The sequence below is a fragment of the Phyllostomus discolor genome, chromosome 2 (genome assembly GCF_004126475.2).
Source record: "Phyllostomus discolor isolate MPI-MPIP mPhyDis1 chromosome 2, mPhyDis1.pri.v3, whole genome shotgun sequence".
Lineage (NCBI taxonomy): Eukaryota > Metazoa > Chordata > Mammalia > Chiroptera > Phyllostomidae > Phyllostomus > Phyllostomus discolor.
This window is the reverse complement of record NC_040904.2, coordinates 64,206,559-64,231,618: the sequence shown is the minus strand read 5'-3', so window position 1 is coordinate 64,231,618 and position 25,060 is coordinate 64,206,559. Positions and strand designations below refer to the sequence as shown.

At 35.0% G+C, this 25,060-nt stretch overlaps 1 protein-coding gene and 1 pseudogene across 16 annotated transcripts in view; one reads left to right on the top strand and one right to left on the bottom strand.

Moving 5' to 3' along the window:
* The window catches only part of ROBO2 (roundabout guidance receptor 2), a 1,287,372-nt gene that overhangs the window by 699,433 nt on the left and 562,879 nt on the right, over window positions 1–25,060 (bottom strand). The gene's annotated exons all lie outside the window — the stretch shown is intronic.
* LOC114491129 lies at window positions 7,528–8,364 on the top strand (annotated as a pseudogene).

Below are 25,060 nucleotides of genomic sequence, written 5' to 3'. Positions count from 1 at the left end.
TTGTAGGTAACTCTCTCCTTTCTTCTTGTTGCTTTTAAGATTATCTCCTTATCTTTAATCTTGGGTAATGTAATTATGATGTGCCTTATTGAGTTCCTCCTTGGGTCCAATTTCCTTGGGACTCTCTGGCCTTCCTGAACTTCCTGGAATTATATTTCTCTCACCAGATTGGGGAAGTTTTCCTTTATTTGTATTTGCAAATAAGTTTTCAATTTCTTAGTCTTTCTCTTCTCCTCTGGCAGCCCTATGATTTGGAGGTTGGAGTGCTTAAAGTTGTCCAATAGGTTCCTTTGTCTTGTCACACCTGTTGGCCTTAGGTATTTACCAGTTTGGGGCAAGCCTCTAGAGTGCTTTGTGGCACTGTCTGTGGGGGAGCAATCACAGAGCAAACAATGCTGCTTGCTAGCTCTGCTCTAGTCCCACTTTGCAAGGAACTCTTCTGTGAAACTGGGAGTTTCTCCTGCCTTAGCAACCTCTACAGTATTTTTCTGCTAGAGCTTTTGAGTCATTTGTTTCCCAGTGAGCCAGCCCCTCCTTGCCTTCATGGTTCACTGCCTTGCTATGAATCCTCTCTGCCCAGCTGCCCATCTCTGCCCCTCCCACCATTCTGGATGAATGTTTCTTTAACTCCTTGGTTGTCAGAGTTCGATGCAGTTTGCTATTCTGGAAGTTCTAGCTATTTATTGTTTTAAAATTGGTCATTATCCTTCTTTTGGTTGTGTAAGGAAGTGAAGTGTCTCTACCTACACCTCCATCCTGGCCAGAACATCCAAGTATCTCTTCTTGAAATAAGTATACTACACTTCTCCTTTCTTTATAGAAAATGCCATGGAAAATGTTTTAATTATCAATTGTCTATGATATATATTCATTTTAAACTTTAAATAATGTCTATTGTTGCAATGTACAATATATGATTTCTAAAGCTCCTAGCCTTGATTCAAACAAAAACTTCTGTTTTTTCATCATTTCATAAGTGTATAAAGAATAGATAATTTAATAGACTCATGTTTGCTAATGTTCAACAGGCTCATATATGGATTACTGACACTTTATTTGTTTCTTTACATTTAATGGTTTCTGTAGCAGCTAATGAGTTAATAAATGTCACAGACTTTTAGAACATTGTTCCAACTAGATTATTAAAACACCTTGAATAGGACAATGACATAACGTTTCTGTGATGAGACCAGTGAATATATAAGATGAAGAAAGCTTATAAATACTTTGACCTACGCTTACATATATTTTACTACTAGTAGTGATCGTTAAGTCTTAGTTTCATACCAGTGTAACAGTGTAAAATTATAACAGGGAACAATAATCACCCCATTGTTCTTTTAACATCATTTCTTTAAATGCTGATTCTGACTAATATGTAGCTTACAGATAAACAGCATGTTTGTGTAAGAATCCTAGGAACTAACTCCAAAAGATACAGACTCCTACCTTTAGGTACCCCAGCTCCAGAAAATTTGCCGACTGTCAACAGTGGAGCCAGGATGATGTGGAGTCAGCATAACTGAAGCAGGATGTTGCACATCCTGGATGATCACTTGCGTTGGAATGAACTGTGCTCATCTGCACGTAAAGAACCTTTCAACTACCTCACTTTATTTTTTTTGTTCTGTTCCCCCATCCCTCCAATGAGATGGGGAGATGGGCTTTGAGATGTGAGTCCCTCATCTTCCAGGTTGCTGCACTGGAAAATAAATCACTTCCCTTTACATCAGCACCTGCCCCTCAAGTGTTGGCTTTCATAGTGGCAGGCTGCCAGGCCTGCATTTCAGTTACATTAGTGTTCCATAAACTTGACTGCATGATGACTTTAGGTCTTCAGAAACATAATAGAAGTTGGACAAGAACCTTGCTTAAGTTTACAGAGCTCTTGAGAAGAAAATCTAGGATGCCCTTTCTCCCTGATTTCAAGTCCAGAACTTCCGAGTAAATTGTATGATAATAAGAGGAAAATGTAAAAGTATATATATTTTTTCTTCTGGAATCTTTACTTCTTATCTCTACAAAGACTGAATGAAAGTTTTACATAAGGTAAAATTGTCTTAAATTTTCAGTTTAATAATCTAGATTTATGAGGCTATAATTTTAACAACAAAATCCAAGAACTAAAAGGATTCTGAAACATGTTAAATTAAAATGTCAGTTTAAAAAATGATCAACTAAGAGTTAGAATAGAGAAGGGCATTGCAATGAGGCCAAATTCAACTAAGATCACATTCTGTTGAGCTTTGTAAACTCATTTCCATTGTGCAAGCATATTATTGTCACATATATATGAAACCTTGTTGGATTAATTTCTATGTGCTTAGATAGGGCTCCATAGGTCAATGCTCAAAATATTTATTGTCAAAATTTTAAAAAAATAAACAAGAAGAAAATTTTAAAGATTGATTAGATTCTGGTAATTTAAGGAATCAGCTTAATTAACATTTTGAAGATTATTAAAGTTATTTTACCTTTATCAAAATCAATCATCACGACATAATGTACCAAATTCTTTATTGGAACATTGACTATTCTGCTGGAAGGTATAATTCCCTTCATCTTTCCTAGCAAACAGGTTCCTCATAAACAAGTATATATGAAACAGGAAGAGTAGAATAAGTAAAACTTTTAAGGAGAAACTTTAATTATACTTTTCACACATATATGTGATTGATCTCTTTTTCTAAAATTAACCTTTCACCTCTAACAGTGCTTTCTCTGTGCCTCTTGAGTAGCAGCTACTCATAAAAAATAATTTAAGAGAATTGCTTAATGCACTGTTTGAGTGTAAGTGCCACAAGAAAAAAAGACAGTGTGAGGCTGTGTTGACAAACTTGGCAAGGCTGTGGATTTGAGAATCATTCCACTGTGACATTTAGTCACACTGATCACCTAGTTTTTCTCCTAGAAGATGGTGTCACACTAATGACTGATCTATCTGGGTCTAAGCTGAGAATGTTCTTTGGAGGTGAACCACCTTTTAGCATTTTATTCAGGAATTAAAGTTGGAACAGTACCAAAATGTTTGGGTTGCCAAGCAGTAGATACAAATTAAATTTTCAATGCTAATTCATACCCACAAAACTTTGTCCAAAGGACAGAAAAATGAATGTTACAAAAAGAAATTAGAGACGTATTTTTTTAAAATTAGGATTGACAATTTATCTATGACTTTTGACTTATTTGAAACATGGTATTAAGTTAAAAAGGTCATGTACCAATATCTGTGAGGGTCATTTTCCTTAACAGTTTAATTAATGACTCTGTTCTCCATTAGACTGTTTATTATGGTGGCAATTATCAGTATCTAGCAGGGTGCTCAGCGCATAGTGGGCACTCAGTATTATTAAATTGTTAAATGAATCTTTGAGAAGTCAAAAGTTTTAATTTTGGCTGTATTGTTTACCTATGATGGAAAGCCACATCTCTTGCACTCAATGACTTGGTTGTATTTATCTGTTATTGGCTACAAAGTGAGAGACTGAAAAAGAGAAGGACAAAAGCTGAAAGAAGTAAAATAATTGAGAAATCTAACTTTATTAACAATAAAGATCTAAAGTACTTGCTTTACTGAAGGAAACTCTATCATCTTCATGTTAGAAAGGCATGAAATTAACTTAAATGCTACTATTTTTTATAATAACTAAATTACTCTGGTCTAATGGGTTTTTAACTAAATAGACTTAAAAATTCAAAATGAATCATTCAATACACTTGCAGTCAAACTGGGAGATATCTGTATAGAAATGAAGGTAGGTACAGTCAAATCCGTAGCATAGTGAGGAAAAGGGATGAATATTTAAATAATAATATTATCAGAGGTTGTTAGCAACATGGTTGAGAAAATAGATTCTGGAGTTCAGACTGCCAAGTCAGTAATTCCAACAAGGCCATTTACGCTCTGCACTCTGAGCAAATTACTTAACTTTCCTGTTCCATATTTCATGATCTAGATACAAGGTGACAATGACAGAACCTATCACATATTGTTGCTGTGAGATAAATTGGCATATATGTATATATACATAAACATATATATTCCAGGTTTTAAAAAACACATAATAATCATAATTATTATCAATTAAAGTTAATGAATTGTCAGCAAGATGTAGTGTATCTATGCAGCTAAAATCTAATAATCAAGAGGTTCTTTTGAAATGTCTGTTGCATTAACATTATTTTTAATAAAGTTTTTTTAGTGAAATGTATTAGATATGCCCAAATCTTACAAATATTGCATTGAATTATATGTAGGTCATATAGTCTATCTTACATATGATTATAAAACATATATAAATATTTAAATCAAACAATATAATTTTTAAATTCTTATCCAAGGTTATATATTTTCATTGATTTTAGAGAGAGAGTAAAGGAGGAGAGAGAGAGAGGTATTAATGTGAAAGAGAAACATCAATTGATTGCCTCCTGTACGGGCAGTGACCACGGATCCAACCCACAGCCTAGGTCTGTGCCCTAACCTGAAGAGAACCCTTGTGACCTTTTGGTGTATGGGATGATGCTCCTACCAACTGAGCCACCTGACTAGAGCTCAAATGATATACTTTTATGCAAATATATTTTAAAGGTAACTGTTTATTTTCATTATTGATTTTATCCCCCATAAGAAGAGTCTTACAAGACAAAAATGCATTATGCTAGTTTTTGACATGAAAATTTCTAGTAGATTTTATAACAACTCTTTATACTCATCTGTGAACTACAATAATAAACAGGACACCATTATGCATGTTTTTTAAATCTCATATAATCTCATCACATATTCATGATGAGTTTAGGAAAAGCAGTTCATTTTCTGTCTGACTGCTCTAACAAATGCAAGCTATGGAGAAGAACATAATTGCTAGTTTTTACTGATAGTTATCCATCTTTCTTTATAGTTGTCTTCAAAACTATGACTTAATGAGAAAAATAAAGCTATTAAGATATTAAAATTTTAGTTAACTCTAGGGTCTAAATTTTGGGGGATGTGGGTACCAGAATTTACTGCATTGACACTGACAGATATTTTAGTGGGAATCTAAGGGCAACATTTTGGCTTTTCTGAGCTCATAAATGAATGCTTATTGAAAAATTTAAACAAGAAATGTGTAGAACATTTATAGCAATTTATGTTTAATATAAAGAATCCTTAAGGTTTTTAAAAAACATTTTATCTATTTATTTTTAGAGAGAGAGGAAGGGAGAGAGAAAGAGAGGGAGAGAAACATCCCTCTCTTGAAAGGCATGTGTTTGCCTTTCACATGCCCCCTCCTGGGGACCTGGCCTGCAACCCAGGCATGTACCCTGCCTGAGAATTGAACCAGTGACCCTTTGCTTGACAGTCCAGTGCTCAATCCACTGAGCCACATCAGCCAGGGTAAAATCCTCAAGGTTTATTTTGAGTTTTTACAAGTGAATTATATTTTCCAGTAATGGTAGTATCCTGGTGAAAAGTAAGATGGATATCTGATTTTTAATTAGGTAGTCCTCAGCAGGAGTCTGGAAATATGGGTTTGGGTCATGGCCCCTCTTCTAGACTGGTTACAGTCTTTCTGCACTCTTAAACTAAGGTAGAATTTTATCACATGGACTGGTGGGAATTGATCCTATTATTTTCACATATTCTGGCCCTTGAGAAAATGTGAATATGTTAAAAATTCATGTTATATTTTCAAGAGTCAGAAGATGAAAACTGTCCCTAACACTACTTAGTCTTAACTGGTGTTTTTCTATGCCCTCTCTTTCATGTGCCCCAATACACAGCTGCCTTGTCCTTTCTTTTCTCATTACCCTCAATGTATCCTGACAATAATGCCTTCTTTTTCCAGTGTGTAGGGCCTGTGGCAGAGCAACTAAAGAACAAAGAGAAAAATCATGGTGCTGTTCTCTGGTGTCCTCTACACAGTGTGGCTGAACCATTGATCTCCCCAATACATTCCCACTCCATTTATCTTACCCAGATTTTTGTGAATTATTGTCCAGGATAACATGAAACTAAGTAAAGCTCTGAAATTTAGTATTTCTTTCTCTAAAAAAATATAAGAAAACTTTGGAGGTAGCTTGCATGTTTTCTAAAGAAATATTTTTTCATTACAGAGGCTACATTTCCAAAGTCTTAAGAAAGTTTGCACTAAGGAGAAAAACTAAAGAGCTTAAAGGGCACCTCTACCACAGTTAGTCATGGGCAAGAGAAATATGAAGTAGAATTAGCAGTTGGTGGCAGCAGAAAGGCAAGAAGCAAATTCAGTCACAAAGTCACACTGAGCAACAATATGTTCTGGGAGTACAAAACATGAGGTTTTTGCTGTCCTTGAAGGCTTACACTCATGGGAAAAATCCAAGTAAAAGAACAGGCAGATCAAAAATTCAAGAACAGTGGGCTGGAATGGGAGTAAAAGGGAGAAAACTGTACTTGAACAATGATTAAAATAAAATAAAAAAAATTCAAGAACAACTAAGACGCGTTCTTAGACTAAATGGACTACAGGAGCCAGTTCTTGAATCCTAGACCCTATGAGCTAAGGGATGAGGAATTGTCAATCTCTCTTGCCAGCAGGTGGAGGCAGTGAGAAAAGTGTGGAATTGGCAGGCTTGATGACTAAGGAGATGAAGAGATTGGTACTATAATTGGGAGAAAAAATCTTTTATAAATCATTCTTTATCTAGATTTTAAGTCTTAAAGATTATTAGAAGGAAGTATATCTCAATTATATCTTGGTTAATAGGTTTTTCCAGGTTGCCTGTACATGTAATTGTTACATTTAGCAATAACAGTAGGAAAAAATTCATTGAAACAAATTTGAAGAATAACTTTTTCCATAGCTCATACATTTTTCTGTAGTCTCTGTATGAGAAGAAATTTTTCTAAAAAAATTTCCATTTTTTGATCATATCTTTATCCTAGCATAATTATGCATACATCTTTAAGGATACAATAAGTTTTTTTTCAGCAATGTCATTTGTAAGTTAACCCTTAAAAAACTTAAAATATAATAAAAGGTACATAATTCATTTCTACAGAAATCACCATGTGTTTTGGAGGAGAAAGATAAATTTTATGGTGTTTAAGTATGTGTGCTGAGAGGGAGGGGAAAAGAGGAAGAAAAAGTTCAGGGTGGAACCAAATAGGCAAAAGGGAAAATAATCTGTACTAGAAACTTACATGTGATCAAATGTATGCATATATGTAAATTACATATGTGAACATTTATTAGACTGTATTAAACAGTGTCTTAAAAGAAAAGAGTCATATTTCTCAAGTACCTGGGGGGAAAAAAGGATAATTAACAAAACTTTTTTAGGACTTAAAAGTGTCTTTTATTATCTAGCATGCATCTGGAATAAATATTTGTTGCATTGTACATTGTCTATAAGCTCTCATATCCCTGTATTAAATTTAAATAAAGATAATTCATTTGTTATTACTTTAACAGATATATGTTGAGTTCTTACTATAAGCCATGGATTTAAAATGGAACAGCTGTTCTTCATGGCACCTTGGAGGCAGTTGGTGGCTTCATGATGAAGTCAAACATTTCTTTCCCAAACACTGGCTGCCAGAAATTTGCTGAAGTAGATTGTTCAACACAAACTTGATACTTTTTATGAGAAGTGTATGGCCACAGAAGTTGCTGCTGATGCTCTGGGAGGAGACTGGAAGTGTTATGTGGTTCAGATCAGTGATAGGAACAATAAACAAGGTTTTCTCATGAAGCAGGGTGCCCTGATCCATGGTCATGTCCACCTGCTGCTAAGCAAGGGGCATTCCTGTTATGGGCTGAGGAGGACGAGAGAGAGAAAGCACAATCTGTTAGGGGTTCCACTGTGGATGCCAGCCTCACTGTTCTCAACTTGGTCATTGTAAAAAAGATATTCCTGGCCTCACTGATACTACTGTACTTAGTTGCCTGGAGTCCAAAAGAGCTAGCAGAATCTGCAATCTTTTCAATCTCTCTAAAGAAGAAGATGTCTACCAGTATGTTGTGAGAAAGCACCTAAACAGAGAAGGCAAGAAACCCAGGACCAAAGCACCCAAGATTCAGCGTCTTGTTACTTCACATGTCCTGCAACACAAACATCGGTGCATTGCTCCGAAGAAACAAAGTACTAAGAAAAATAAGAAAGAAGCCACAGAATATGTTGAACTTTTGGCTAAGAGAAGGAAGGAGTCCAAAGAAAAAACGCCAGGAACAGATTACCAAGAGATGTGGGCTGTCCTCTTTGAGAGCTTCTACCTCTAAGTCTGAGTGCAGTAAAAAATGAGATGTTCTAAGTGTAACAAATACATAAGAACACATATAAAAGCAAACAAACAAAAATAAAATAAAATGAAACACAACATTTCCAAATCCTTGCCCTTGTAAAGCTTATATTCCAATGCCAGAGAAAGAATACAAACAAAAACAAAAAGTTAAATATATAATATTTTATTTGGGGATATGTTTATCAATAAAAATAAATTAGGGAAAGTAGAGAGAATACTGGGAGTGTTGCAAATTACTACTGAGTAACAAAGACAAAATACATATCGACCCTCATGCTGGGGACTGGTATCATTAGCTTGTTGCTCCTGGGCAAGTCAGATTAACTCAGGATCTCATTACAGTAAGAGGTTTCCCTCGAGTGTATCTTATTTGTTTGGACTTTTTCATTCAGGATTTAATTTATTCTTAAGCAATAATTTGGCTTACAGCATTCAGCCTAAACAACTCAAGACTATGAAAATATTTTTCTTCCTTCTATTTTCCTTTAAGAGTAACTGTGGGCAGAGCTGCTATAAAATGCCAGATGGAGAGGAAAGAGCCTGACACCATCTTTTCTTCATCTGTGTCGCCGGGGCACTAGTTTCTCATTGCACAGGAACTGGGAATTTCCATGCCTCAGATGTGGTCACATGTATCCTCTGCTGACTACTACAGATTTGCCTTCAAATGAACCACAGGAATGTTTATTTCATAATAATCAACAACAGCTTCTCTTGTAACGTGTTGTTTTGTTTTTACATATAGGCTGGCAGCACTGGTCCCAAATTCCAGCCTTAACCTGCAGGTCACTTTCCCTACTGGAGTTTTAAAACCACCAATATTAAGTTCATTGTTTCTAATTCTTGTCAAGGGCTACAAAAGAAAACATCTTCCAGAGTTTTGAGAAAGTGTGACAATCCAGGTTTTGTTCATATTGACAATAATTTTAATGATTTGGCTAACTTCTTTATTACTCACATTGTCACATTATGATACCACCTAAAGTGACACACTTTCCAGTGAATATGACAAAAGGATCTTCTCCATCTCACCTAAGCTTAAAGTCAACTTAGACAAACTTTGGGAAAGGGTCCATTTCTACGAAGAGGGTCATAAAATCAGCCATGAATATAGCTCCAGAGGAATAAACCTTCCTTTATGCTTCAAAAATATATACTAATGGGTAAAAAATACATAGTAATAAGTACAATAATTAATATTTAATATTGATCTAATTCTAAATAATAATTGGTATGACTATGAAGTAGAAAGATGTAAAATTGACCACACTCTAGTGAAAGGAGGAGAATGTGAGCTTGACCACATTCTCCTGTGGTGGCTTTTCTATGTAGTTCACCTTGAACAATGTCTCGCCCTCCAGAGGTGTTCAATAAAAGTTTGGTTAGTAAAAATTAGTACCTGCCCTTGTTGAATAAATCTATGTAGATGTCAAGGTCATACCCTTAGAATTTAGAGGATCATCCTTTCTATGGAAAGAAAATAGTTATGAAATAAATTGAATAGTTTAAAAAGCATAACTTAAAATGTTAGTGTATCATCAAATGCTAGTGAAGTAAGGTATATGTCTAAGAAATAATTTAATTTTTAAATCCTAAGCAGGAGGTGTTTAAATATAAATACATTTTACATTAGTTATATTATTGTACTATGATATTTTCTTCATTTACTCAATAATCATCTCCACATATGTGAGCTCAAATGCTTTATTTTATTTTTTTTATCCTCCCCCGAGGACATTTTTTCATTGCTTTTAGAGAGAAAGGGAGACACAAAGGGAGAGAGAAGAACATTGATATGAGAGAGAAATATCAATTGATTGCCTCCAGTATGTGACCACCCTGGGGATGGAACCTGTAGCCTGGGTATATATATGCCTTGATCAGGAATTGAATCCACAGCCTTTTAGTTATAGGACGACATTTCAACCACCTGAGCCACATGGGAGAGGGGTGAGCTTGAATGTTTTTGGCTCAAGAATTAGATTAGATTTGGCTTTCTTCAAGCATCGTGCTTTAAGAAAATAATAACAACTGAGAAATAAATTGTGAACAGGCTTTTATATATCAGATCATGAGCTCTGTCAAAAGTTCTCCACCCCTGCCCTGGATGGTATGGCTCAGTGGACTGAGTGCCGGCCTGTAAACTAAAGGGTCACTGGTTCAATTCCCAGCCAGGGAACAGGCCTATATTCCAGGCCAGGTCCCTAGAAGGGGACATGTGAGGGGCAACTGCACACTGATATTTCTCTCCCTCTCTTTCTCTCTCCCTTCCTTCTCTCTAAAAATAAATAAATAAAATCTTTTAAAAAAGACTGGCTATAAAAAAGAGATTTTCCTTTTGCATAAAGCAGAGGAATGGTTGCATACACCTAGCATTTGTCATTAGTGATTTTGGAAACATTAAATGGGTGTCCAATTACCCTTCTTCCACATCTTAGGGTTGACACATGATTCATTCTTTTCTCCCATCAAACACATGGAAGACAGGGCTCTGTTCTTAAATATCCACTGTTCCTGGCATGGAATATAATTAAATGCCAGCTAGAAAAACTCCTTTCCTTTCCAAACTGTGTATAGCAGAGCATGTATATCTAAGAAATATTTATATTATCAAGGAACTTAAAATGACCCTAAATACACAGAGAATTTAAATTAATGATTCTTCACACCACTATACATACAGTTGGAATAAAACTTGCTGTTTTCAAATGTAAGAAAATCACTAAAGTGATTAAGATTAAGTAAAATTCCTCCTAGAACTAAATTTAGGGGAGGTATCTGTTGAATATGTTTATATATATTTCATCCAAACTTAAACTGGAAATTGTTCATGTACATTAGTAAACATCACAAAATCATTCAATACAGGATCTTAGCATGTAAGCTGTTTTTTATCTCATAATGTTTTCTGAGAACATAGCAACTGATGTATTTATATAATGAATTATGCTTTATGTGTATTAAAGTTTCCACTATAAATTCTTTATACATATTAAAGTTTCCACTATAAATTCTACACATCTTTTTAGATGTAGGTGCTTTATAATTATAACTTAGTATTTATTTTTAAATGAATTTATTGAATTATACCTGTTGGCATTGTTTATTTGTCTTCTTATTTGGGATGCCTTATGTGATTTAATTGTGCTAAAGGTTAACTAAAAGTATGAAGGCAGTTCAAATGATAAACTAGTACTTTAAAAATATATCTTTTATATAAATAAGACATACATGTAATTTTCATAATATGTTTATTTTATAGCAGTGTTTTATCCCATATTCTCTCCATGAATATAGTAATTTAAATTAGATAATAAAGTACCCTAAAAGATCTTGTGATATGTAATACTTGCTATAGTTAGTTCCATGGGGGAAATGAATGAGCTCTCATGCCTTTTTTGAGGGACAATGCACACATTTCTATTCAGACCCTTTTGTGATAAAGTAGTCTTCTCACCATCAGGAGTGTGCTGATGTGAAAACATTTCAGAAACCCAGATAAAAGAACTACAAAGGGATAAAAACTGTAGTGAACATTTTATAATGAGTCATTTATGAGCAGTTTATGTTATATATTATCCATTGTTTAATGAACAGTAGATGAAATGTATGACAATATGGTTGGTGTCAACAGTGGATATTTTCATTGGACATTAATTGAAGTGAAAGATTCCGTGTTAATTATTCTCTAATTTGCTCAACATATAGACTCAGTATTTCAAATCCAACTCTTAAAAATTAAAAAGAAAAATGAGAGGCTACTCTGTTCTTGCAGAACTTTTAGTTTAACCAGGTAACTAGGAAATCCATGCAAAAAAAGGAATGATACACATTGACAAGATCAATTTGAACTTCAGGTTTTCTAGCTCTAACTGGTACTTTCATTCCCCTGGAATTTGTCTGTTCAGACTCAAGTCATGTAGGTTGGTCTACTGTGTCCGCACTCTAAATGGACATCTGCACTTGGAGCATGGACTGATTTTTCTGCATGCTCAGTATTGATGTGAGTCTCATACCCTCTGTCTTTTTTTTTAAGGAGATGAGTCTCCTATGTCTTAGATATTTTCATGAACAGAATTTCCAAGACTCATAAAAATCATTAAAAAATGCACTGGGATGTTCCAAAGTTTTACAAAACTGCTGAAACTCTCTTTAATGTAAGTTAAAGCCAGCACTTTTTGTGAAAGCAGCTGTTTTTTGATGTTATGCATTTACAGAAGAATATAATTAGCATTTTTAATGTGTATCTAAATTTTAATCCTATTCCAACTACTGATAGATCTATTATAAATATGAAATTAAAATGACAACAACTTTGCATATTGTTTATATACCATATGCAAACTAGGCACTCATTTTGGACACATAGTCCACCATATTTTTAGACCCATCTATAACCAAAAGATCTACAAGGCCTCAGGGATAAAATGCTCATTCGTCACACAGAGTAGTGACAGCTGTCCACACTGTGGACAAAATCCTAAGTGTAGTTCAGCATCCCTTGCCTCAATCATTAATGGTACAGAAATTTATGACAACAGAGGTCAAGGTTTGATTTCTGTATATTTCAAAATTTCAAGCTTATAAATCGTATTTTGAAAGTACCCAGAAATTCCCTAAAAGTTTAAAAATTTTCCCGAATGTTCTCAAGTATTTGTCATCAAAATCACTGGGCTCAAGTCCCAGAAAAATTTAGACGTAAACAGTTCTGTCTAATGGAGACATAAATAATTCCCAATCAACAATATTACCAGAATAAGAAAATTATATCAACTAAATTATATAAAACCATAATTTTAACAATATAATTTTAATTCATGGACTTGATAAAATTCTAATTACTAAATTCATCAACAAAATAGAACTTATGCTAAGATTTAAGAATTGAAGGTAAAAGTGTATACATTTTAATATATGAAAAAACATTTATATCAAATATGTTCACCTAAAGAATTTATTTCAAACATAAAAATCTCTCATTTTATTATTTGTCTTGTGAATATTTGCATATTTGTTACATGCAATGCAAAATTTAGTTAATATATCCTCAAAACTCCAATATACAAAAAAGTTCTAAAATTCTAAACTCAAGTAATAAAATTAAAAGGAAACTCAAAGTTTGAGGCAGCATTATGACTGAAAAGATCATTTGTTCAGTTTAGTAGGCAGATATAGTAGTTTAATTCTTTCTAGTTAAAGATAGACTTAATATTAAAAGGTATAACATCATTCTCTAAGTAGAAATGTTTATGTCTTGCCCTCAGAAATTGACAGTATACACAATGTTAACAGTGGGGCATAAGAAGTTTGTACATAGGGGGAAGGTTAAGGACAGAGCTTTCTATCTGCTAGAGATAGAGGAGACAGTTCATTAGTGTCTAAATACACCAAATTGGCAGTGACATGGCAATTAAAGCCCCAAGTTTCTGGGTCAGGTCAGGTATGTGATTCCAAACAGTGGTGAAGCCTCCCCTTTGTGGTTATGATGGACGAGAAGGCAAGTCAAACTGTCCAAGAAGCTAAATGTAAGATTCTCCTTGCTCCTAAGAGCAAAAGGTCAAGTAAGCAAGAGATGAAGTTTTGACAAAGTGGAGGAATACGTAAAAAAAATGTTAGGAGGATTGGCACTGCCAAAATGAAATTACTTAAAAATGACTTATTCCAAATCAGAAAATAAAATAACATGAGGTAAACAAACTCGAGTAAATGAAAGTGTCTTCTTAAATAGAAACATGAACACTTTTCTTAAGTGCTATATGACATAATCACACATATTGGAAGTTATTTTAGCTATTCTGAGCTTAATATTACAAACACTGAAGAATTTAGCTTTGTCACTTATGAATTCAAAGAAAAGTGGGTTTGTTTTTTTGAAGGTTCCTACTACTGTTCTCAGAGCTATTTAAAAAAATTATTATAAGAACATGAAATTGGTCCTCATTAGATAGATTTTACCCAATAATCACTAAAAAATGTATGTAGTATTTTGTTATAAACATGTTATAAATGTTAAAAAATAAATAACACATAATTATTTTATGGTTGTAAATATAATAGAAATATGTGTTTATGGCACCAACTTGCAATGCCCTGACCTCTGTTTGAACTATTACAAATTTTAAGTTACTTGAAAATATATGATTTTGGTACAGTACATTTTGAGTCCAAAAATATGTGGATTCTTTGCACACTGCAAATAGCACATATTTATTTGGCTTGAGGGAATTGTTTGGTGATCTTATTTTATATGTTTACTTTTTAAAACTAAATAATATTAGAACCAAAACATTAGGAAATTTAATTGCTCATCAAGATACTTTTAAAAATAGACTATAAGAAAGAGAAGGTAGATAAATATGATGAAGAGTAGACAATAGAGGAAATGAGCATAAAATTCTATATTTTGCTTTTACCATTTTCTTTTTTAAATATTTATTTATTTATTTATTAGAGAGAGGAAGGAAGGGAGAACAAGAGGGAGAGAAATATCAATATGATAGAGAACATTGATCAGTTGCCTCCTGAATGTGACCAGCAACACAGGCATGTGCCCTGACTGGAACAGAACCTCAACTTTTTGCTTTGCAGAATGACACCCACCAACTGAGCCACACTGGTCAGGGCTAGAGTTTTAAATGTTACTAACGTGCTTTCTATGGAAGAATTAACACAATATTTTTTACACAGTTCTAAGGGACAAAATTCATAACTAAGCTATCTAAAAGAAAACCATTCCAGTACTTCCCTACACTGACAATTTCGTTTGTTTCTGTTGAACTAAAAAGATGCAAATTAAAACTACAATGAGGTAACACTTCATACCAGTCAGAATGGCCATCATTAACATATCAACAAACAACAAGTGTTGGAGAGGGTGTGGAGAAAAGGGAACCCTAGTGCACTGTTGGTGGGAATGCAGACTGGGGCAGCCACTGTGGAAAAAGTACAGAATTTCCTCAAAAAACTAAAAATGGAATTGCCTTTTGACCCAAGGATTCCACTATTGGGATTATACACTAAGAATCCTGAAACACCAATTCAAAAGAACCTCTGCACCCCAAAGTTCATAGCAGCACTATTTACAATAGCCAAGCGCTGGAAACAGCCTAAGTGCCCACAGTAAATGAGTGGATCAAAAAACCATGATACATTTAGACAAGAGAATACTACACAGCAGGAAGAAAGAAGAAACTCCTACCCTTCTTGACAGCATAGATGGAACTAAAGAGTATTATGCTAAGTGAAATAATCCAGGAAGTGAAAAACTCACCATATGATCTCACCTATAAGTGGAACTTCATCAACAAAACAAAATAAGTGAGCAAAATAGAACAAGAGACATGGACTAGAGAACAAACTGATAGTTACTAGAGAGGAGAGGGAAGGAGAATAATGGGAGAAAGAAGGGGAAGGGTCAAGTCAAGGAACATGTACGTAAAAGACCCATGGACAAGGACAGTGGGGTGGGGGCTAGGGGGAGGATTGAATGTGGGAAGGCAGGGCAGAGGAGGGCAATGGGGGAAAATGAGGACAACTGCAATTGAACAACAATAAGAAAAAATTTAAAAAATGTTTATCTTAGTTAATACAGTTGAACTAAGTCAAAACTGACAAATGATTTAGAAAACAAAGTGACTAGAGTTACACGAATATGTTTTCTCTAAGAACTCTGACTGATGTACAGAGAAACTATATTTTCATACGTTTGAACAAGATTAGATTGACTAGAAGTTCTTTTTAGCTAGGAAGCAATTCAGAAGTCTAGAACTATGATAGACTTTAAATGAGAACTATGATAATTTACTATGCCTACTTCAGCACAAGTTAGAAAATACTTTTTTTCTTTTATGTGATAACACTGTTAATAGCAGGCAAGAGTAAATATACATATGTTATATCATTCTTCAATAGAAAATAGAAATAATAATTGTTGAAGATTATCCATAAAAATACATCAAAACAATGACATACTTACATATTTTGACATATCAATTAATGACAATAAGATGTAGTAAATCATAGGCATTAGAAACAGGCATTTATCAATTTTAGAAGTCAACAGGCTGATCTATGGCAATACTAATAGGATATGTAATACAGTTATCATATTTTAGTTAACAAAAATAAAATTTTGAAATATCAAAGCGTGCACCAAATCATATTTGTATATAAAAGCTTTATGGAACCTAAGAGGCATTGAATAACAGGTTGTTGTGCAAGTAATGATAATAGGTTTAGTGAAAGAGGAAAGGGCCTTTTTACCCCTGGACATAATGGACGCTGCCACCTAAATAATAAGATACACACCAAGACCTCTCAAAGAAAGACCACTGCTCCAGTGAATTCAGCATTTATCTCACTTTTGGAAAATTAAACTTCTTTCATATTAGTTAAAACTTTTTTTCAACTTGTAGGCTTCTGATACTGGGATAATTGCTTAAATTTTGCTTATAAGAATTAAAAATAAACTAGTTGAACTAGTTAAGAAGAAAAAAATCAATATGTTCAATTAGACACCATTATGTGTTTTTTATCCTCACCTAAGGACATTTTGATTTGCTTTTTTAGAAAGAGAGAAGAAGTGAGGGGGGGGGAAGGAGAGAAACACTAATGGTAGAGAAGCTCTGATTGGTTTTCTTGGTCTGCACCCAGACTGGGGATCCACACTGTGCCTAAGGATTGAATGCATCTGGAACAGGGTCGCACACACCTGGGCCTAGACAAGGGATGAATTTGCAACCTAGGTATGTGTCCTGACTGGGAACTGAACCCATAACCCTTTGGTTATAGGATAATGCTCCAACCACTGGGCACATCAGCCATGGTTATTATTGTGATTTTGAAGGATTTCTTCTTTCCTATCCCTAAGGTTACCCTTCACTTTCCTGCTCCTCTTATGTGATATAGAAATTATTAAATAAATTCCTCTATGCAAATAACTGCTCAAGGGAGGAAGGATGATAATAACATTGCAAAAATGACTCAGAGGATAATGTTTATTATTATTTTTTAAAAGGCCACCAAATTTTTAATTTTAATTATGAAAATGTCAGATATACCTGAGGATGGGATAGAATTCAATATTTCAACTGAATAAGTTGGCCCTAGGCAGAAACCAGAATAGTTATTTATCTTTTGAGGCAGGAGATTGATCACAATCAGGTAAAGGAAAAGGTAGGCAAAAACATCATTGGGTCATGTAGAAATTCCATTAATGGTTTGTATTTGTTTGATTAATTAAAAAACAAAATAACCTTCTTAGAAACTGAGTGGAGAGGATGTCTTATAGATTTAAGGAAAACAAAACAGGTATGAAATATTCATCTTGGCAAGAGAGATATGAATTGGCTAGAGAAATGAAGGAGTGCTTCATGATCCCATTGGAGGTCGTTGGCCATAAATTTAAAATAAATCAGGCCAGTTTGCTGTGTGTTTCTCTTCAACTATGCAGGTGAAGAGTAGAAGAATTTAGCAAGAATTGCATTTTTGCCACATGAGTAGAACAGATGAAAGCAAATGTTGAAAACTGGGACAGGATGTGTTTGAGAGAGTGATTGCTATGTTGGACCAGGAAATTTCAGTCAAGTGAGGAAAGAATTAAAGGTAGTGTGAGAGTGTCAGATACTGAGTCTATGAATTGGAAATGTGAAAGGATTGGAATTAATGGTATCTGGTCACTGGACCGGGTCAACAGGACAGATAGGAAATGGCAGTTGAGTGGAATGTTTGGTTTGAGATTGTGGTAAATAACTATGAGCATAGGGGATGAAAGGTAAGTAAAAATAACCGGAGTCAGAGACAAGAACCTCGAATGCTGTTGTGTTGGATGTATTGTGTTTGTGGACAACATAATCAGAGATTTAAGAGCTGGGAATGCTCTTAATGAAGTTGCCTAGGAGTACAGATTTCTGTGTACTACTGCTATTCCTCTCTCGGGTGGTCTCCACACAGGGACTGCAGGACTGAACTGTAGACTAAAACGGAATGCTACATGTTCCTGCAAAACATTTCCTACATGTCCATCTCTTAAAAAATGTCAGTAATATTCATAGCTGTATGATCAGTCTTCCTAAAAATCCATCAGGTCTGATCTCATCAATGTCCTACATTTCTATTACTTTAATCTTCACTAGAAACTCAACTGCTAGGTCATCTTTCAACACAGAGACTTTTATCCATGTATGCACATTCCCTAAATTCACCTAATCTTTCTCCTCTCCTGACCTGCACATCCTTCTCTTGTATTCTCTGGAACACATGTCACACTATTACCAAAATCCTCCAGGGCATTGCTTTCTTCTCTGATGGTTATAGAAGTAAGATACCTATTTATAGTAAAAATATTGCTTCTGATTGATACCTTGCTAAATGGAAAAAATGTCATCTCCCACAACCTCTTCCTTGAGCTCAGGTGGTTTAGATGTCTTCCTCTTTCTTGAGATTTAAATAATTATCTCCCTTTCTCTCCCCCAGTCTATATTTTCCTTCCTTCCTTCCTTCCTTCCTTCCTTCCTTCCTTCCTTCCTTCCTTCCTTCCTTCCTTTCTTTCTTTTTTTTTTTTCCTTTAGTTTTTTTTTGAGAGTATGCGATTAAATCTAACCATCTACCTTTCTGTCATTCTCTTTTATGTTTTGAAATATTATGAATTGGCACTTTCTCAAAAACTCTCTTTCCCTCCAATACTACTCGTGTTATAATTCTTGCACTTCAGTATCCATAGGTGGGAAAGCCAAGAGACCCACAATCATAGAAAATACTGAAAAAGTAGTCAGATATCCACTCCTGAAGGTCATCAAGTTCTAATGGTTTTACATTGATTTTTATTAAAATTCAAAACTAACAATATCTAAGTTATTTAAACTGATCTAGAGACAGGAAAATGTAAAAATCTCTATAACTTATTTTACAAGATAGCATATTTTAATACCTCAACTGGATACTACTAGCACAAATGAAAAATATTATTCAATATTATGAGGATAATTTAGGTGAATTATAAAAATATAAAATTTGCCCTGGCTGGTGTAGCTCAGTGGATTGAGCTCAGGCTGTGAACCAAAGTGTTGCAGGTTCAATTCCCAGTCAGGGCACATGCCTGGGTTGTGGGCCAGGTCTCCCATAGGGGGCATGTGAAAGGCAACCACACATTGATGTTTCTCTCCCCCTTTTTCTCCCTCCTTTCCCCTCTCTCTAAAAATAAATAAATAGAATCTTTTTTAAAAAGTATAAAATTCTAGTTCTGGCCAAGACGGAAGCATAGGTAGGAACTCTGTGCTTCCTTGCCCAACTGAAAGGATAATAACAACCAATCTAAAAACAATAAACAATCAGAAGTGCCAGAAAATCAAACTACAAGGAACTCCAACAACCAAAGAATTAAAGAAACAGTCAATCAGACCGGTAGGAGGGAGATGGGCAGACAGGCTGGCTGAGAGAACCTGGGGCAAGGTGGCAGACCCACCAGCTAGGCTGGCTGAATGGGAAACTGAGACTCAGACTCCATGGGGATTAAGGCAGGCATTGCCACAGTGGAAGAAACTCCCAGTATCACATGAGGGTTTATTGTAAAGTGGGGCTAGAGTCAAGCAGGTGAGCTGCATTGTTCTCTCTCTGACCCCTCCCACATAGGCAGCACAGCAAAGAGGGTTGCCCCGCCCTGGTGAATACCAAAGGCCCTGCCCCCTTACAACTTAACAGGTACCTCAACACAAAAAAAATATGGCCCAAATGAAAGAAAAGAGCAAAACTCCAGACAAAGAGCTAAGTGTTAAGGAGATAGCCAACATATCTGATGTGGAATTGAAAACACTGGTAATCAACATGCTCACAGAACTGACTGAGTTTGGTTGAAAAATGAAGGAACAAATGAAAGATACTCAAAGTGAAACAAAGCAAAATATTCAGGGAACCAACAGTGACAGGAAGGAAACCAGGACTCAAAGCAATGGTTTGGAATGAAAAGAAGAAATCAACATCAAACTAGAACAGAATGAAAAAATAAGAATTAAAAAATATGAAGAGAGGCTTAGGAATCTTTGGGACAACACTAAATATTCCAATATCCAAGTTACAGGAGTGCCAGAAAGAGAAGAACAACAGCAAGAAATTGAAAACTTATTTGAACAAATAATGAAGGAAAACTTCCCCAATCTGGTGAAGGAAGTAGACCTCCAGGAAGTCCAAAGAGTCCCAAAGAAGTTGGACCCAAAGAGGAACACACCAAGACACAAAATCATTAGGTACCCCCAGATTAAAGATAAAGAGAGAATCTTAAAAACAACAAGAAAGGAGAGAGTTACCTACAAAGGAGTGCTCATAAGACTGTCAGCTGATTTCTCAAAAGGAATTTTATAGGCAAGAAGGGGCTGGAAAGAAGTATTTGAAGTTATGAAAGGCAAGGACCTACATCCAAGATTACTCTATCCAGCAAATCTATCATTTAGAATGGAAGGGCAGATAAAGTGCTTCCCAGATAAAGTCAAGTTAAAGGAGTTCATTATCACTCAGCCCTTAATATATGAAATGTTAAAGGGACTTATCTAAGAAATTGAAGATCAAAAACTATGAACAGTAAAATGGCAACGAACTCACAACTATCAACAAATGAACCTAAAAAAAATGAAAACAAATACTAAGCAAACAACAAGAACAGGAAGAGAATCAGAGAAATGGATATTACATGGAGGGTTTTCGGGGGGGCGGGGAAGAATACTGGGGGGAAGGTACAGGGAATAAGCATAATTGGTAGGCATAAAATAGATTAGGGAGAGGTCAAGAATGTATAGAAAAGAGAGAATTCAAAAAACTATAGGTACAACCCATGAACATGAACTAAGGGGGGATGCTGGAGGGTTGGGGGTGCAGGGTGGAGGAGGGATAAAGGGGGAAAATTGGGAAAATTGTAATAGCATAATCAGTAAAATATATTTTAAAAAAGTATAAAATTCTAAACAATACTAGCAAATATACTCCTGAAATATAAATAAATAAATACACACACACACACACACACACACACACATACAGAGAGTGGGGTGGGATACAAATGTGGCTAAATATTAGGAATTACATGAATATCGACAATCACATTGAGTAAAAATTGAAAAATACAACAAGTCTTTGACATTGAAAAAGCATTTGATAACACTCAAATCCATTTCAGACTTTTAAAATTGCTTTGCAAGATTGGGAAATAAAGGTTTGTCATGATTTAATAAAAAGAATCTACCAGAAACCTTCAACAAACATCTTATGAATGGTGAAGTATTAGAAAAATGACCACTAAGGTGAATAATGAGATAAGTGCTATTATCTCTACCTCATACAGTGCAATAGGCAAAAAGTATACACAGAGTGGCCAGTGGTAAAAAAAAAAGACACAAAATTATAATTATTTAATGATAGGGCAAGCTTAGATAACACAAAGTAAAGTATCATTTTATTAAAATTGTTTCAAGTGTCAGTAAGTGGCAGAGTTGTAAGTTCAACATAGAAAAAGTAATATGATGAATGATCAATAAAATAAAGTATGACAACATTCATTCTAACAACACAAAGTATACGAAATAGCTAGAGATCAACCTAAGACATTTTTAAGCCCTATATCAAAAACTTGGGAGAGGCTAGTCCAAATGGAGGGAGGACAAGTCCTTATGTAGGGGTACTTGAGGTTGGGGCAGAACACCTTTGATACTTGCACTTTAAAACTGCTCAGTCTAGTAGTAGTTTTCACTTGATTTTAGGTAACGGAGTATAGTGGTGAATCATGTGGATTCTGGGAACAGACAATTTGTACTCAAATCCTGACTGTAAAATACTAGGCATATTTGTTAATGTCACTCTCCTGATCCACAGTCTCCATTCTTAACAAAAATAATGATAATAATATGTATCTTTATTGGACTGTTAAAATACAGTGAGACCTGCCATATAAATTCCTTAGTGAGATGTCTGGCACAAAGTTACTTTTCAGAATTCCACCAGTGTATTTATTGCTCATGGAGTATTCTCCCTACTACTACCCTTAGCTCTCCCTAGGCTGTTCCTTACCACAAAGGGATCCTGTTAAAAATTAAACCAGGTAACAATAATCTGTGGCTCAGAATCCTTAAATTCTTTCTGCTACCCACAAAGTAAAAGCAAAATCCTTAGAATGACCTAAATGACCTGCTAAAATTTGGTTCCATGCTCCCTCTCTTCCACTATTCTACTCCATGCCTTTCTCAGCGACCGGAGTTTGTATGCTCTCTGCTCTAAGTTTGCTACCCTACCTCCTTCAACTCTTTGCTCAAATGTTACATTTTTGTGAAGAATCTCCCTGATCACCCTATCTAAAATTGAAAACAAACTACAAAACCCTCACCCTAAGCACTGTGAATTCTCATTTCCTTCAAGAGTTGTTTTTCCATGTTAGTTTATATTCAGCACTATATATTACGTAAGTACCTATTATTGTCTTCCTTAATACAGTCTAATCTAAATCAGGGCAGAGATTTTCACCCATTTTTTTCAGTTCTTTTCCCCAGCACTTACAACAGTGCCTGCCTGGCACACAGTGCCAGTAGTTGTTGCCCTGGCTGGCTTGTTCATCTGGTTGGAACATCATCCCATACACTAAAAGATTGTGGGTTTGATTTTTGGTCAGTGCATGTAGCTAGGTTGAAGGTTTTATCCCTAGTCAGGGCATGTATGGGAGGGAAGGGATTGATGTTTCCCTCTCACATTGATGAGGATTAAGACTAAATAAGTAAATAAATAAATATTTGTTGCATGACTGTAATTATCATCCCAACATTACCACTATGAAATGAAGCTATTGAATTTATTTTCATGTGTTAATGTCCCAACTCTTAAATATGAAAAAGTTCTCATGTTTTATCGTCATATTTTATCGTGACTTTATATTTTCTTCCCTTTAATTCCTAGCAAAGGAAAACTACTTTCCTGATGTGATGGTCCTTGATTTCTCTGATTTGTTGGTATCTCAAGGAGATCTCCCCCACACATTTCTTGACATTAAATGTCTTTAAGATTCTATACTTTAACAAATCACAATCTTTTTAAAATAAAAATAATGCTTATACTTCAAATGCCTTTCCCACAAGGTACATTGAAATTCAATCCCAAGGCTACAAAATCAGCTTCAGTGCCTGCACTGAGCAAGCAAGCCAGTTCCATCTCAGTCAGCAATTGGCTGGATAAAGAGCTTCTTTCTGTCACTGCAAGTGTGTAGCAGATTCTCAACACCTGTCATCAGTCAAACCTCAGGGTCTCGGCTGTGATTTGGAGAAGCTCATAGGAAGTTGTGTAGGCCTGGCTCCAAAGGAGGAGACGATGTGGTGTATAAATAGTGTGAAGAATAAATAAAAATGATGAAGAACTTTCTCAAAAATTTCTGACCAAACAATCTGTCAACTTTTGAGAGGATTACAAGATCCAGGAAAAATTGGCTTTTATGTTAAAGGTAATTCATCCTCACCAGATAATACATTCTGGAGAAAGCATGAACTACAGAGGCACCATGGAGAGTAAAGAATTTAAAGCATTATACATGTGTGAACATTCACACCAGAAAATGAGCCAATAAATCAGTGGCCTTAACTTTTGCTTGCTTTCATTAAAACCTAGAGCCAAATGCCATGATATAGCCGAAGGCATTTTTAGAGCAATGTGTAGATGGTGATTTATAAGTGGTAAAGGATATGATATCATATGGTAAACAAAATCTAACTTACATGATTCTTCCCATCTATTATTTCTTTACTTATATTCCTGATGGAGTACACCTATGAGGTGAGTTGAAGGTTTTATACAATTTTATATAATTTACATTCATATTTATTTTAATTGGATTCCATACTCATTCTATATGGAATGTTATCTGTACTTGCATGTTAGGAAATTATTAATAACCATGGTTCTACTGATGTGCCCCACCACCATAGTTTACTATATTCATTTAAAAGGCTTCACTTTGTATCCATTAACAGTGCTATTTAAATTTAAACATAAGTAAAGTCATCAAATATTTCAAATTCTTAGTGTTAGATGAAAGTAAATCTTTAGTTACAGATTTTTAGAGGTAGTTTTATGTTAGTACTCCCAACGCTCAGGGTTTGTTCTAACCCTTAGGTAATAAGCATTATCCTTCAAACCATTTACTAGTTGCATTTTATGCAGACAGTAATCAGAGTGGGGAGATGACAAGACTTTCAGCCTGTGACTATATACCTAATATGGCCTCCTGAGGTTTGACAAATAAATGCATACCGTAGAAATCATGAAGTTGAGTAGCACATAACACGATGGCTGGAGATTATCAGTGCTGCTGACACACTATAGTAAGAAACTAGGAAAATTCCTGGGCAATTGGAATGGGGAAACTGAGACATGATAATTTTAAACAAGGCCAAATAATTTGGCAACAACTTAGAGCCAACTAGTGAAACCTTATCTTCCCTAACCAAAGACACTTGAGAGCAAATGGTTTATGAGGTCTGTCCAGAAGGTATCCAGCCATGTAATATGAAAAATAGAGACATTTGCTGAAGAAGATACAAGGTGCAAGAAACATTATACACAGGACAATGATACCTCAGTCCCCTTCAAAATAAGCAACTTGGGACCTCACATTCATATTTATGTATGAGTTCTCCCAATCACCATCAGCTGCCCAGTTGTATTTTCCTGAATCTCATCACAAGTCTGAAATCTCTTCTCTTCCAAAGGTGATTTTAGTTTTGGGCAAAGCCAGAAGTTGAGGGGTACAAAATCTGGGCTGTAGGGTGGCTG